The sequence below is a fragment of the Strigops habroptila genome, chromosome W (genome assembly GCF_004027225.2).
Source record: "Strigops habroptila isolate Jane chromosome W, bStrHab1.2.pri, whole genome shotgun sequence".
In the NCBI taxonomy this organism is placed as follows: domain Eukaryota; kingdom Metazoa; phylum Chordata; class Aves; order Psittaciformes; family Psittacidae; genus Strigops; species Strigops habroptila.
This window is the reverse complement of record NC_044301.2, coordinates 24,341,516-24,356,938: the sequence shown is the minus strand read 5'-3', so window position 1 is coordinate 24,356,938 and position 15,423 is coordinate 24,341,516.

Below are 15,423 nucleotides of genomic sequence, written 5' to 3'. Positions count from 1 at the left end.
TTTAAAATGTATATTCTAGAACATGTACTTCAAGAGGCTCTGTGAATATTTTATTATACCATCCCAATCATTTAGACTGTGTGATAAGTCTCATTGTAGTTGCACTCCCTTTTAAGGTACAGCTTGATTTCCTCCCTGAATTTTTGTTAATTTAATCACAACTCAGTTGAATTGCCATTTCTTCAATCATCAGCAACCAAATTTGACATAGAAGTTAAGAAACCCAAAAAACTCTGGAAGTACTTCTGTGGCCAGAAAAAACAATCCTCAGGTAGCTCACAAGCCTAAAAATCCCACTCTAGTGTCCATCACTCACTAAGGGAGTGCACACTCCTCCAGCCTTGTTGCTCTGCAATAAGAAGAAATGTAAAGAAAACGTGAGATTTCTTTAAATGTGAGAGGCAGCGTTGGGGCAGGACAGCTTTCTTACAGCTCTGCTGCTGCAAAACCTAACACCCTGTTTTTCTAAGATCCACTATGGTTGCTCTAAGACAGAGCAATCGCTTACTGCTGCTTTTCCCTTGCCAAACAGCACCAACCACCACCCATTTTTTCAGTGCCACCTCATTTTCCACTGCACTACAGCTGGTCTTGGCATCCCCCCCTCTAAAGGAGGGCCTCATACAGCAGCACAGGCAATAAACTCAGCACAAACTCCTAAACAATTCCAAGTGATGGTTATTTACAGAGGACCAGATGGTGCCTCCCTGGGATGGAGGGGGGAACAGCACGGTGCTGTATAGACACACACTGCAACACAGCTGCTGCCTAAGGAGTTCCCAGCTTCATTTCCCTTTTGTGTAATTTAAGTATATCGAAAACAGTAACTTGCACTTAAAGCAGAACGGTGGTCAAAGGCTAGGGAAGGAGATTATAAACAAAATATTTTGCTATAAAATACTACAACACTTTGCATAGAGCAGTAAGCCCAGGAGCTATGTGCCTTCCTATATATTATTATTAAAATTCAGTTAAGAGGCATTTTACTGAATCAGTTCAGGGCCTGAGTGTCCCCTCCAGTTCAAGCCTTGATATTGCACAGATCTTGTGAATTGAGACATACATATCTGTCCTGGACTCAGCTGTAGCAGTCATTTTTTCTCCTTCTTAGTAGCTGGTGCAGGGCTGTGGTTTTGACTTTCAGCCTGGGAACAACACTGATGACACCGATGTGTTTAGTTCTTGCTAAGTAATGTTTACTCCATCCAAGGACTTTCTCAGTCTCATACTCTGCCAAGGAGGAAGGGAAGCCAGGAGAAGCAGAGACAGGACACCTGACGCAAACTAGCCAAAGGGGTATTCCATACCACAGCACGTCATGCCCAGTATATAAATGGGGGGGAGTTACCTGGAAGGCCCAGATCACTGCTCGGGTGGGGCTGGGTATCGGTCGGCGGGTGGTGAGCAATTGTATCCTCTTCCCTTGTTATTTCCCTTATGATTATTATTATTAGTGGTAGTAGTAGTGGTTTTGTACTATACCTTAGTTCCTGGACTGTTCTTATCTCAACCTGTGGGAGTTACATTCTTTCGATTCTCCTCCCCATCCCTCTGGGAGTGGGGGGAAAAAGACGGGAGGGGGAAGTGAGCGAGCAGCTGCAGGGTTCTGAGTTACTGGCTGGGCTTACACCACAACAGTTCTTTGTGGTGTCCAATGTAGGGCACAAAGGGTTGAGATAATGACAGATCTGACCAGAGTGTGTCTAATCATATTTGTGATAGGCATTCATTGTTTCGGATTAATAGTCACTCGTCACAACACTGATTTAGTAGCTATCAGAGTTGTTGCGCTTGATAGCGTTTCAGCATGTCGTTATTGTTTCACTGTACTTCATGGTAATGACTTGTAATGCAAGACTCATTGATCATGAAAATGGTCTGGCTTGCGTTCCCGGTGTGGTTGTCACCTCTATACTTTGGGAGGTATATAATGGAATTTTTTAGCAATTGCATATCTTTTTTTTCCTCCTCGGGGGGTCAACCTACAAAGGAGGCATTCCCTTACACTCCCCGTTCCCCCACCAGGCTATTTACAGCAGCATTTGAGAGCTCTAAAGGTTTTGGATGGCCTTTGAATACCCTTGAGACCTGCCTGCTGATTGTGCTGGGGATCAGCATGTTGGCAAACATATGGAGTGTGTTCTACTTACAGACATCACACCCTGGGAACACCCTATTTCATCTGATCTCGAAAGGTAAGGAGTGTTGGGTTCAAGTCCGGTCTAGGGTTAGACGACGACATAGGAGGCCCACCAAGAGATTTTCCCTGAGGCTGGACAGTCATGAGTGGCAGGGTGTGTGGGATAGTATGGGCAAGTATCTAGGACAGTGGGCCCCTCCAGTGCTTTGGAACATCACCAATGAACAAGTGCAAAATCTGGAAAAAACTAGTAAAACACTTAAATGAGGTTTGCTGTCGTCCTGGTATTACCAGAGAGGAACAAATCCTGGCAATATACTGGGGCTTGGCCTATGCCTACAGAGCCCTGCTCGAAACTATCCACCACCTTCACAGAGAGAAAGATGTCTCTGGATCTAATGGCAAAGCAACAGACAACGCAGCTACTCCAACTCTGAGTACAGCAACTACACCAACTCCAGTGACAAGCACAGCAGCTACTCAAACCCTGACCACAACAGACAATGCAGCTACTCCAAATCCAAGCACTGCAGCTACAGCAACAGATGATGCACAGTTGGTGTTACTCGACCCCCAAGCACAGCAGCTGCACCAACCCCAGCAAGCGATACTGAAGCCACTCCAACCCTAGTGGCAGAAACTGCAGCCGCTCCAACCACAGTGATAGACACTGCAGCTAAACCAAATGACCAATTCATGCCAATATCAATTGCCCCTGTAAGCAAGGGGAAAAGCAAACGTGAGCCACAAAGAGCAACCCATGCAGTGAAGAAAGATGAAGACCCAATGCACTTATTACAGGGGACAGCATCTGAACAAGAGTTACTACTATGTGGATCTGAGGAAGAGGAAGAAGAGGTGACTTCTCAACCCCGGACCTCGACCGAGCTGCGGAATATAAGATGTGCTGTCATCCTGGCAATACCAAAGAGAGGCAACTTACTGCAGCGTGCTGGGGCTTTGCCTATGCCTACAGAGCCCTGCTCAACACTATCCAGCACCTTCAAAGGGAAAAAGATGTCTCTGGCTTTGATGGCAAAGCAACAGACAGTGCAGCTACTCAATGCCCAAGCACAGCTGCCACTCTAACCCTGGTGACAGACACTGCAGCTAAACCAAAGGACCAATCCGTGTCAGTATCGGTTGCTCCTGTAAGCAAGGGGAAAAGCAAATGAGAGATACAAAGAGCAACCCCTGCAGTGAAGAAAGATGAAGACCCAGTGCACGTACTACAGGGGAGGGCATCCAAACAAGAGTTACTAATACAGGAATCCTAGGAAGAGGAAGAGGTAACTTCTTGATCCCGGACCTTTACCGAGCTGCGGAATATGCGAAAAGATTTCACCCATCTTCCAGGGGAGCACATCGTCACCTGGTTGCTCCGATGCTGGGACAATGGGGCTGATGGTCATGAACTAGAAGGTAGGGAAGCCAAGCAGCTGGGATCACTTGCTAGGGAAGGAGGAATTGACAAAGCAATTGCAAGAGAGAAGCAAGCCCTCAGCCTTTGGAGGAGGCTCTTGGCAGCTGTGAAGGAAAGGTATCCCTATAACGACAATGTTATGTGTCGCTCAGCCAACTGGACCATGGTAGAGAGAGGCATCCAGTCCCTGAGGGAATCAGCCATTCTAGAGATGATCTATCATAGGCCGGATGCTGCGAGTGCACCTGTAGATCTAGATGAAGTTGAATGTACACAACACGTGGTGGAAACTTTTATGGAGTGTGCCATAATCATATGCCCAGTCATTGGCATTAATGACCTGGAATGAGGCAACACCACCAACAGTGGATGAACTGACTCATCAACTCTAATAGTCCAAAGACAATCTCACCCTTCCATCATTTCAGCTGTGGAAAAACTGTCCCAGGAGTTCAAACAATTGAGAGATGATCTATCCGATCTATCCAGCTCCCCACTGTATACCAACCCATGTCTCAGCTATTAAGAGAAGGCGTGCTATTGCCGAAAACAGAAGATAGTGGAGATGTATGCCATGGGACAACTTATGATTTTATCTGTGGGATTACGGAGGAGACATGAGAAAGTGAGATGGAAAACCTACCTCAGTTCCGGAGGAACGGGTGCACACTTTGGAGAACAACGGTCAAGGATGATCCTCCCAAGAAAGTTGCTGCTCCAGTCTCTGGTGAGCAGTTTCCCAGATGGAGTGAAAGAGCTGATTTTACTCCAACTCCTATAATAAGGAATACTAATCCCTTTCTACAAGACAGAAGTGGAGAATCTTATGATCACTATTAGAGGGGCCCTGCCTCCAGCCAGGAGGAGGAGAGGGATAATCGGGTTTACTGGGCTGTGTGGATCAGATGGCCTGGCACATCAGTCCCACAGAAGTATAAGGCTCTAGTAGATACCGGTGCACAGTGTACCCTGATTCTGTCAAGCTATCAAGGGGTGGAACCCATTTGTATTTCTGGAGTGACAGGAGGATCCCAAGAGTTAACTGTACTGGAGGCTGAAATCAGCCTAAGTGGGAAGGAGTAGCAAAAGCACCCTACTGTGATTGGTCAAGGGGCTCCATGCATCCTTGGCATAGACTATCTCAGGAGAGGGTACTTCAAAGACCCAAAAGGGTACCGATGGGTTTTGGTGTAGCTTCCTTGGAGAAGGAGGAAATGAAGTAGGTGTTGACCATGCCTGGTCTCTCAGAGGATCCTTCTGTTGTGGGGTTGCTGAAGGTAGAAGAAAAACATTTGCCAGTTGTGACCACAACAGTGCACTGGCATGCATTATCGTGGCCTGAATGAAGCCACACCATCATTGAGTGCTGCCATACTGGCCATGCTATAACTTAAATATTAACTGGAGTCAAAGGCAGCCAAGTGGTATGCCACAAGTGATATTGCCAATGCATTTTTCCTCAATCCCTTTGGCAGCAGAGTGGTTTCACTTGGAGGGGCGTCCAGTACACTTGGAACCGACTGCCCCAGGGGTGGAAACACAGCCCTACCATCTTCCATGGATTGATCCAGACTGCACTGGAACAGGGGCAAGCTCCAGAACACCTGCAATACATTGATGACATTATCCTGTGGGGTGATACAGCAGCAGTGGTTTTTGAGAAAGGGAGAAAAATAATCCAAATCCTGCTGAAGGCTGGTTTTGCCATAAGATGGAGCAAGGTCAGGGGACCTGCACAAGAGACTGAATTATTGGGAATAAAATGGCAAGATGGATGTCGACATATACCCACAGATGTGATTAGCAAGACAACAGCAATGTCTCCACCAACAAATAAGAAAGAAACACAAGCTTTCTTAGGTGTTGTGGGGTTCTGGATAATGCACATCCCAAATTACAGTTCGATTGAAAGCCCTTTCTATCATGTGACCCGGAAGAAGAATGATTTCAAATGAGGCCCTAAGCAGCAACAAGCCTTTGAATGAATTAAACGAGAGATAGTTCATGCAGGAGCCCTTGGACCAGTCCCTGCCGGGCCAGATGTGAAAAATGTGCTCTATACCGCAGCTGGGGAGAATGGTCCTACCTGGATCCTCTGGCAGAAAGCTGCAGGGGAGACTTGAGGTTGACCTCTCGTCTTTTGGAGTCGGCGATGCAGAGGATCCAAGGCCAGCTAAGAGATGGTGGCAGTCTATGAAGGGGTTCGAGCTGCCTCAGAAGTGATTGGCACTGAAACAGAGCTCCTCCGGGCACCCCAGTTGCCTGTGCTGGGCTGGATGTTCAAAGGCAGGGTCTCCTCTACACATCATGCAACTGATGCTACATGGAGTAAGTGGGCTGCACTAATTACACAACGAGCTCGAATAGGAAATCCCAGTCGTCCAGGAATTCTAGAAGTCATCATGGACTGGCCAAAGGGCAAAGATTTTGGGATGTCACCAGAAGAGGAGGTGATGCGTGCTGAAGAGGCCCCACCATGTTATGAACTGTCAGAGAGTAAGAAGCAAAATGCCTTGTTTACTGATGGGTCCTGCTGTATTGTGGGAAAGCATCGGAGATGGAAGGCAGCTGTGTGGAGTCCCCTGGGACAAGTTGCAGAAAGTGCTGAAGGAGAGGGTGAATCGAGTCAGTTTGCAGAGGTGAAAGCCATCCAGCTGGCCTTGGACATTGCTGAACGAGAAAAATGGCCAGTACTTTATCTCTATACTGACTCATGGATGGTGGCAAATGCACTTGTGCGGGTGGTTGCAGCAATGGAAGCAGAGCAACTGGCAGCTCAGAGGTAAACCCATCTGGTCTGCTGCACTGTGGCAAGCTATTGCTGCCCGGCTGCAGGACTTGGTGATGAAGGTATGCCATGTAGATGCTCATGTACCCAAGAGTCGGGCCACTGAGGAACACCAGAACAACCAGCAAGTGGATAAAGCTGCTAAGATTGAAGTGGCTCAGATGGACTTAGATTGGCAACATAAAGGTGAATTATTTTTAGCCCGGTGGGCCCATGACACCTCATGCCATCAAGGCAGAGATGCAAGCTATAGATGGGCTCATGATCGAGGGGTGGACTTAACAATGGACACTATTGCCCAGTGTGGGGTATGAATGGCACGGACTCAGAGCATCTTCATGCAGCGAATCACTTTATTACCTATTGCTCTGGCTTTTATACCATTCTAGCAAAAGATATTTTTAGCACATCATGTTTAGTTAGCAGAGAAAGAAGCCCTAAGAACTTGACATTTGGGGCCCCATCGGACTCTTACTTCAGCAGGCACAGGATGCAACCAGGAGTCTGTTCACTGCAAGTGGGGGGAAAAAAAACTTCTTTAGAAATGCCTTTCAGCAATGAGGCCAGGGCTGCGGTGGGACCAGGGCACTGGAGAAGGCAGAGAGCAGCGACTGCCAGCAGCACCGTTACATACCAAGCCTGTGGCACCCCGGCCTCCCAAAACAAGCTGATTTATGCCTTTTCCCAGTAACTTTTTTCATAAGGTGCATGTAGAGACACTAGACAAAGAAGAGTTTTAAAGGCACAAGTGGAAGTAGATGTCCAATCCTTCCAATGACCTTTGCCAAGTGTGTCTTAAGGCTTTTGGAGTTGATCAGATGAAATGGCATCATCAGGCAAAAAGCTGCCGGTTCACGTGGTGCCTGCCCAGGTTCCCCTGCACCACCACCAGCTGGAGCTTCACAGGGCCACTGAGTTCTATAGAGGACAAGCCTTTATAGATCAGAGACCTTTCTAGGCTGCAAGCTCTGGAGGCATTAAGCGTATGCATATATACAAAAAAATCAAACTTCACTGACAACCAGTAAAGCTTTTAGTTCAGTTCAATCTCCATTTTTAGTTTGCAAACTTGCCTTTGTACTTCTTTTTAAACCAGCAATATAATTTCCAACTACTCTAAGCCAAAGAATCACCCTTTATTACATAATACTAAGCAGGAGGCATCACAACACATAGGAAGCACAAGGACCCAGCTGCTGAGCACCAGCAGTAACCAATGCCCTGACACTGCTTTTAGGTTTTGCTCTGAATACCGGAGCCAAAACTATTCTCAATCACATTTTAAAAATCAGGATGCTTGCTATTAAGCTTCAGGTTTCCTCCTACAGAAGGAAAACAGTTTCAGCTGAATTTGGTGGAATTACAGGAGCTGATTAGGTTAACCACTGACTGTTTCCTGAAGGGCATCTGAGACTATGCCCTGACCCAAATTATTTAATCTTGATCCAGATTTGAACCACTTAATTTTAAGCTCCACATCTCTGAGAAACTAAAAAGGTAATACAAACATCAGAGCAGCTTTTAAAATGTGTGTCCCCTCGGCTTTTGGAGTCGGGGATATAAAGGATCCGAGGCCAGCTATACTCCCACTGAAAAAGAGATACTGGCAGCCTATGAAGGGGTTCGAGCTGCCTCAGAAGTGATTGGAACTGAAGCGCAGCTCCTCCTGGCACCCCGGTTGCCTGTGCTGGGCTGGATGTTCAAAGGCAGGGTCTCCTCTACACATCATGCAACTGATGCTACATGGAGTAAGTGGGCTGCACTAATTACACAACGAGCTCGAATAGGAAATCCCAGTCGTCCAGGAATTCTAGAAGTCATCATGGACTGGCCAAAGGGCAAAGATTTTGGGATGTCACCAGAAGAGGAGGTGATGCGTGCTGAAGAGGCCCCACCATGTTATGAACTGTCAGAGAGTAAGAAGCAAAATGCCTTGTTTACTGATGGGTCCTGCTGTATTGTGGGAAAGCATCGGAGATGGAAGGCAGCTGTGTGGAGTCCCCTGGGACAAGTTGCAGAAAGTGCTGAAGGAGAGGGTGAATCGAGTCAGTTTGCAGAGGTGAAAGCCATCCAGCTGGCCTTGGACATTGCTGAACGAGAAAAATGGCCAGTACTTTATCTCTATACTGACTCATGGATGGTGGCAAATGCACTTGTGCGGGTGGTTGCAGCAATGGAAGCAGAGCAACTGGCAGCTCAGAGGTAAACCCATCTGGTCTGCTGCACTGTGGCAAGCTATTGCTGCCCGGCTGCAGGACTTGGTGATGAAGGTATGCCATGTAGATGCTCATGTACCCAAGAGTCGGGCCACTGAGGAACACCAGAACAACCAGCAAGTGGATAAAGCTGCTAAGATTGAAGTGGCTCAGATGGACTTAGATTGGCAACATAAAGGTGAATTATTTTTAGCCCGGTGGGCCCATGACACCTCATGCCATCAAGGCAGAGATGCAAGCTATAGATGGGCTCGTGATCGAGGGGTGGACTTAACAATGGACACTATTGCCCAGTGTGGGGTATGAATGGCACGGACTCAGAGCATCTTCATGCAGCGAATCACTTTATTACCTATTGCTCTGGCTTTTATACCATTCTAGCAAAAGATATTTTTAGCACATCATGTTTAGTTCCTGGTTTACAGTTTTGTTTTTTCAACATTCTTTGTCATTTCACAAACAGTCCTAAAATAACCAGTTCCTTATCTTTCTGTTCTCCTGGTTCTGTCCAGCTGGGTTGCTCTGCTTAATTACACAGTGTACTTTGCTGCTTCTTTAGCTCTTTCTTCTCCAGCCAAGCAGTTACTTCTCTTTGGCAATAATCAAATAGTTTCCATCCTCTCTTGCGTCTCCCCTTCTTTATTTATCTGCAAAAGGGCAAGTTTCGCATATAACTGAGTGACCATAACCTGATTCATACTTCGTTCGATTGATCATTGAACACAAGAAAAATGATAAGGAAGACATAATACAATCATGAACACAGCAATGGGGGCTATTAAAATAAACCCTGTGATATTTTTGACCCACGGTCCAAAATTCCTGAGCCATGAAAACAGACCAAAAGTGTCCCACCCCTGATTTAGCTGCAAGTCTTTGTTTAAATCCTTCAATTTCTGGATACTCTTATGAATCAATTCTGAGTGGTTGCTTAGATTCATGTAACGCATTCCATTAAAATCCTCATGCCCATGTTTAAATAACACAGACACAATCATGCTCTTGCTCAACCATGCGTGCACCTGCTCATTAGTTTTATCTATATAATATATAAAAGTGAATTGATATATTTTAACACACTTATGTGCCAACATTAAAAAAAATGTGGCTATTGAAAAACATTTTAAAATTCTATTTTCATAAACCATATTTAGCAGTATTTATTGTTAAAGGTTAGGTTTATATTTAACAATACATATAGTAGATTTTATCAATATATATGCCGGCTTTAATGAGACACAAAGTGTATTTGTTCTAACAGACACGCACAGGCACAAAGATGCACATAGAGCTCTCTACATAGCTGTAGATCCATATTGGTTTAAATTGGGTAATTACACTGTCATAGCATGTATTTAGCAGCATTTACTATATTTTTTTATACACACACACTATATTTGCTATAATACACACCACACCCCATATCATTAGAATTTACTAATTGAATATGGCTTTAAAATATATATTTTTAAAGCTTTTATTGTTTTAAAGGGGGGTTTTATGATAAATGCTGTGTATTATGCACACAATTTGTCCTAATACATCCACATGCCTGCACACTCTGTGTATCTAGATGTCTATATACTGTTGCATATACAGCTATAAATAATATAAATATATATTCATACAGTGTACATAACAGGCTTTAATAATCTAGGTTTATATTCATGTGTCTATAATTACATATTTTACTGTTATAAAGGTCTGTGGTTAATATCCATTATGCATTATGCACAATGTATGTTTGTTACACCACACAGATGCATGTGCAAGTGCTCACACACACGCACACGTGTGCACAGCCCTTACTTTCACTGTGTCTATTCATATAGCAATTTAATAATTGTTATCCCATATAGCATATGGAACAATTAATTTTAATAAGTTTTTAACTATTTTAACACAAAGGTGCATATAAAGATGTGGCGTAACTTCCACGCTGTTATGGCTGAGTTGTTGGGGTGAAAGAAAGAGAGCCTACCAAATGTGCAAGGCCCCCCAACTGCTCTACTGACTGAGCTAGCCATTACGATTTAAAAAGTTCAAGACCAATGTGGCTTTCCACAGCCTATCTTGTGGGGAGTCTTGATCCCAGTTCCCCCCCCCCTTTTCTTTTCTTTTCTTTCAGTTAACGTCTTTGAGGGAGCCTGGTGTGGCCGATGATAGACAACTGGGCACGCTGCCACTAGACAGACACTGTCAGACAATGGGACTCATTTCCGGAACAACCTCATAGACACTTGGGCCAAAGAGCATGGCATTGAGTGGGTATATCACATCCCCTACCATGCACCAGCCTCTGGGAAAATCAAACAGTACAATGGGCTGTTAAAAACTACCCTGAGAGCAATGGGTGGTGGGACTTTCAAACACTGGGATACACATTTACCAAAAGCCACCTGGTTGGTCAACACTAGGGGATCACAGCCCAATCAGAACTTTTACGTACTGTAGAGGGGGATAAAGTTCCTGTGGTGCACATAAAGAATGTGTTGGGGAAGACAGTCTGGGTTATTCTTGTTTCAGGTAAAAGCAAACCCACTCGTGAGTTTGCTTTTGCTCAGGGACGTGTATATACTTTTTGGTTGATGCGGGAATATGGGGAAGTTTGGTGTGTACTTCAAGGGGATTTGATTTTGGGGGAAAACAGCCAATGAACTCAATTATATGCTGTTGCCTGCTGTATAACCCTTTTATAGCCTGTCACCTCGATACCCATCTCCACCACTCTGGGCTTTGAAAGGAAGATATGTCCTGTCATGATCATCGGCAGAGAATAAAGTCCCAGGAAAGCTGGTAGCAGCAGCAGAACTGTCCTCAGGTCACCATCGACTGACCCCGACTTCCCTCCGATAATCACCCCAACAAAGAATCAACTTTGGCAAAACTGGACGAGCTCACCAGTGACCAGATGAGTTCGGCGGTGTCATCAGCAGGTGACAGTCCAACATTATACACTATCTCTCCTGTCCTGAAAGACTGTTACAAGAGATGGAACCTGACATCATAGACTGGATGAATTCAGCAACTTAATAGGGATTGGTCCTTGTACTAAGGAGTACATTTAGTCATTAACACTTTAAAAAATGGGTTTGGGCTCTGTGTGCTCACACAGAGATGATGTCCTTCCACAGAGGGGGTACATGTAATCCAACATCTTCTAGCTGGGGAGGCTGCTGGGCCACCCAGAGCATGGAGGGCCCTGTCCTCTTCTTTTCCTGAGCTGGGCCCTCTTATCCCTCCACAGACTCTGTGTCCTTGCAAACTAGAGAAGAACTGGTGTTTTCCATCTGAAGACCAAAGCATTTTACAAAAGCAGCAGAAGCATGGTGTGGTTAGGTGATTTTTTAACTTGTATCACAGAGCAAATCTGTCCTTGAGCCAGGCTTGGTACCAAGGACTAGTGGAAGGTGTCCCTGCCCACGGCAGGGGGTTGGAACCAGATGATATTTAAGGTCTTTTCCAACCCAAGTCATTCTGTGAAGACTTCTGAGGCTATGGCAGCAGCTTGCCCAATGCTCCGAGTTTGGAGGTGAGGCTCAGGAACCTGCCTGGAGCTCAGCCAGCCTAATTACAGTGCACCTGTTGAGGGCAACAGTACCTGAGAGTTTTGTAGCATTGTACCAGATTTAACAACTAGCTGGTATTTAATTTGGGTGTGAAATAACATTTCTTATTATATCTAACAAATATTTGAGAGCTTCGACTAAAAAATTGCTTGCCTTCTGAGACAGGAAAGTACAAAATGAAGAATGATCTTTTGTAAATAAGTAAACTCAGTTTTGTTTCGTGGTTATGGGATGTTGAGCTTGGTGGTTTTGAACAATAGAAAGGAGTAAGTAACAGAAGCGAGGTGCACAATAACCAGCCAGAACTGGACTGGTGGTAGTTGGCTTGACGACGGGACTTTCCAGACTTGAAGTTCAGCCAAAGGACAAGGTGATGAAGAGGAAGATGATGAAGAAACGACCACCGGGGGTCCCAAAGACCACTACCATAATAGAGTGCGCATGCGGGAAGAATAATCTAGAAATACGATGTCATGTATAAGTAACTTCATAAATATGCATGTAATGTAATGAATATGTATGATTAACAATGATATAATCACAGTTTGTTTGATGCTCGGATGGGACACGCTAGGAGGAGCTATCCCCTGTGTACCCTGGTGCAGCAATAAAGAATATCTGCTTGTCAACTTAAAACTTTGTTGGCGAGTTCTTAACAAGTTCTATGAATCACCTTCAAAGCCTATCAATTTCTCATCTGTAGCTGACAAAGAAAGCTTTGTGTGCTTAAATTCATTTCTAGAAATTAAAGTACGATTTTTAACACTAAAGCTTTTGTGATTCCAGGCATTTTTTCCTTTCCTTTTATTGTGGTTGGTAGCAACTAGACTCTCAAGGTAAATGGTAGAGTGTAGTCCTATGTAAATGTAAAGCATAAAATGAAAACTGGGGGGAAGAAAAGCATTTAAGGTAGGAAATTAGAACAGTTAGAGCTCCACACTATGGTTAATGTATGTGCAGAAAGAAAACATCTTCTTGGCCTAGTGAGCTGGAGCATTACAACTGTTGCAACACTTCTGTTTTTAGAAGGAAATAAGTAATAACCCTGACACATGGAAAGTCTTCAGTTTGCATTTTTTAATGTCTCAGGGGAGTGCAGTGTTTCTGGCTTAGAATCTGTTAAAATTTTTCTTTAAAAGGCAGGTTTTGTTCTGAAACCCAAACAAAAATTAACATATTAAGCATATCTGTAGGTCATGAGTGTATGGGAGAGGGCTTGGCTGCTTCACCAGGACATGGCTGTTTCAGAATTGCTCAGCTGAGGTTATAGGCTGTGGAGGGACTGAAAATTACTGTCCTTTACTGAAATAGATTCAGTGTATTTGGTGTTTATGCTGTGTTGCCCTGGGTATAATTAAAAGCAGGCTGTAATCACATTGGAGCGGAAGAGGCTGTGCACAGGTTCGCAGTTTTTGGGTGCTTTGCTATCCTGCTGGGGAGGGGAGGCTGGGATGGGATGGTGCTACTGGTGAACCCTTGCACTGTTCACTGACTGCAGCCAGAGGTTGTGAATGCAACTCCTCCATCTTGGAGCAGAGGAGAAAAACACATCTAAAGACTGTTAGAAATATACCATAGCATCCCATTCAAACTCCTTTTTTTTTCCTTCCCCCCCCCCCCCCCCCCCAAGCTTATTCTGTCGTCACTATTAGGCTTTAACTGGACTTCTCTCATGTGTGGTTGTTAGTAAAATACCTGGGCTAAACTGTCCTGTGCTGAACTGAGTCCTGAGATAAATGAAGTGATTCAGTTTTTCAGGTGTGTGGCACAATGTGTGCGCAGTATCTGAAATATCTGTGAATACATCCCTGTGGTTACAGCCAAGGCATGTATTTGGCCTGAATGAATGTTGCTTCTTCCCTGGGTGAATTACCTGTATGGAGTACCCTGCTAACACAGCTATGCGGCTTCTAGTATTTCGCCAAGCGTTTTATGAGGTATAGTACGTAGTTTTGCACGCTGCTGCACTGTGTGGTTTAGGAATACTCTTGCACACTTCATGTGCTATTTAAAAATCCCTTTCATGCAAAGGTTAAAGTTTTAATCTCCTGGTGCTGTTAGTGAGCAAGCTGCTGAAAGGTGTGAGCAAATTGATCAATATTTTATCTTTTCCAGGCTAATAAGTTCATTATTATTGATGCAGTGTGGCTGGCTTCATTCAGTCTGACAAATAACATCCCAAACAAAAGTAATATGGATTTTTTTTTTTTTTTTAAATTATTTTTTAACTGATGCTTTCATTGGGAAATATCTTGGGGTCTCACTCACCCCTGTTCTCGCCTTTGGCCATAAATTTCACTCGGGTCCTGAAGATAAAGGGCTGACTGTCACTGTAATATTCTGCAGAACAGCCAGCTTGTGCCCAGCTGGCACCACCCCCCCCCCATCCCCTCCCTCCACAACCTGCTCTAGCAGTTTCCCACTCGGAGTGGGAGCAGCAAGGCTTTGTTTCTTTGCTACCCTGTGTGGCTGGGAGCAATTGTGTTTGTACCCTGCCCCTTGCCATCTCTCACACTGTCGCAGTTTGAGCCCAGCCGGTAACTCAGAACCATGCAGCCACTCGCTCACTCCCCCCCTTCCTCCCCCCGCTCCTGGAGGGATGGGGAGGAGAATCGGAAGAATGTAACTCCCATGGGTTGAGATAAGAGCAGTCCCGCAACTAAGGTATAATACAAAACCACTCCTGCTACCACCAATGATAACAATGATTAGTGAAATAACAAGGGGAGAGGATACAATTGCTCACCACATGCCGACCGATACCCAGCCCGACCCGAGCAGTGATCTGGGCCTTCCGGGTAACTCCCCCCAGTTTATATACTGGGCATGACATGCTGTGGTATGGAATACCCCTTTGGCTAGTCTGGGTCAGGTGTCCTGTCTCTGTTTCCTCCTGGCTTCCCCTCCTCCCTGGCAAAGCATGAGACTGAGAAAATCCTTGGTCGGAGTAAACATTACTTAGCAACAACTAAAAACATCAGTGTTATCAGCGTTGTTCCCAGGCTGAAAGTTAAAAAACACAGCACTGCACCAGCTTCTAAGAAGGAGAAAAATGACTGCTATAGCTGAACCCAGGACAGTATCCACCCCTTATTCCATACCATTCATGTCATGCTCAGATCCCACATCTCTCAACACACCATCACCCCTGTCCCATATATACACATATATATACACCCACACCCACAAACAAAGAGAAAGATATCATTCCCTAGTCCATAGACCAATCCCTATAAAATTGCTGAATTCATCTAGTCCATGATGTCAGGCTCCATCTCTTGTAATAG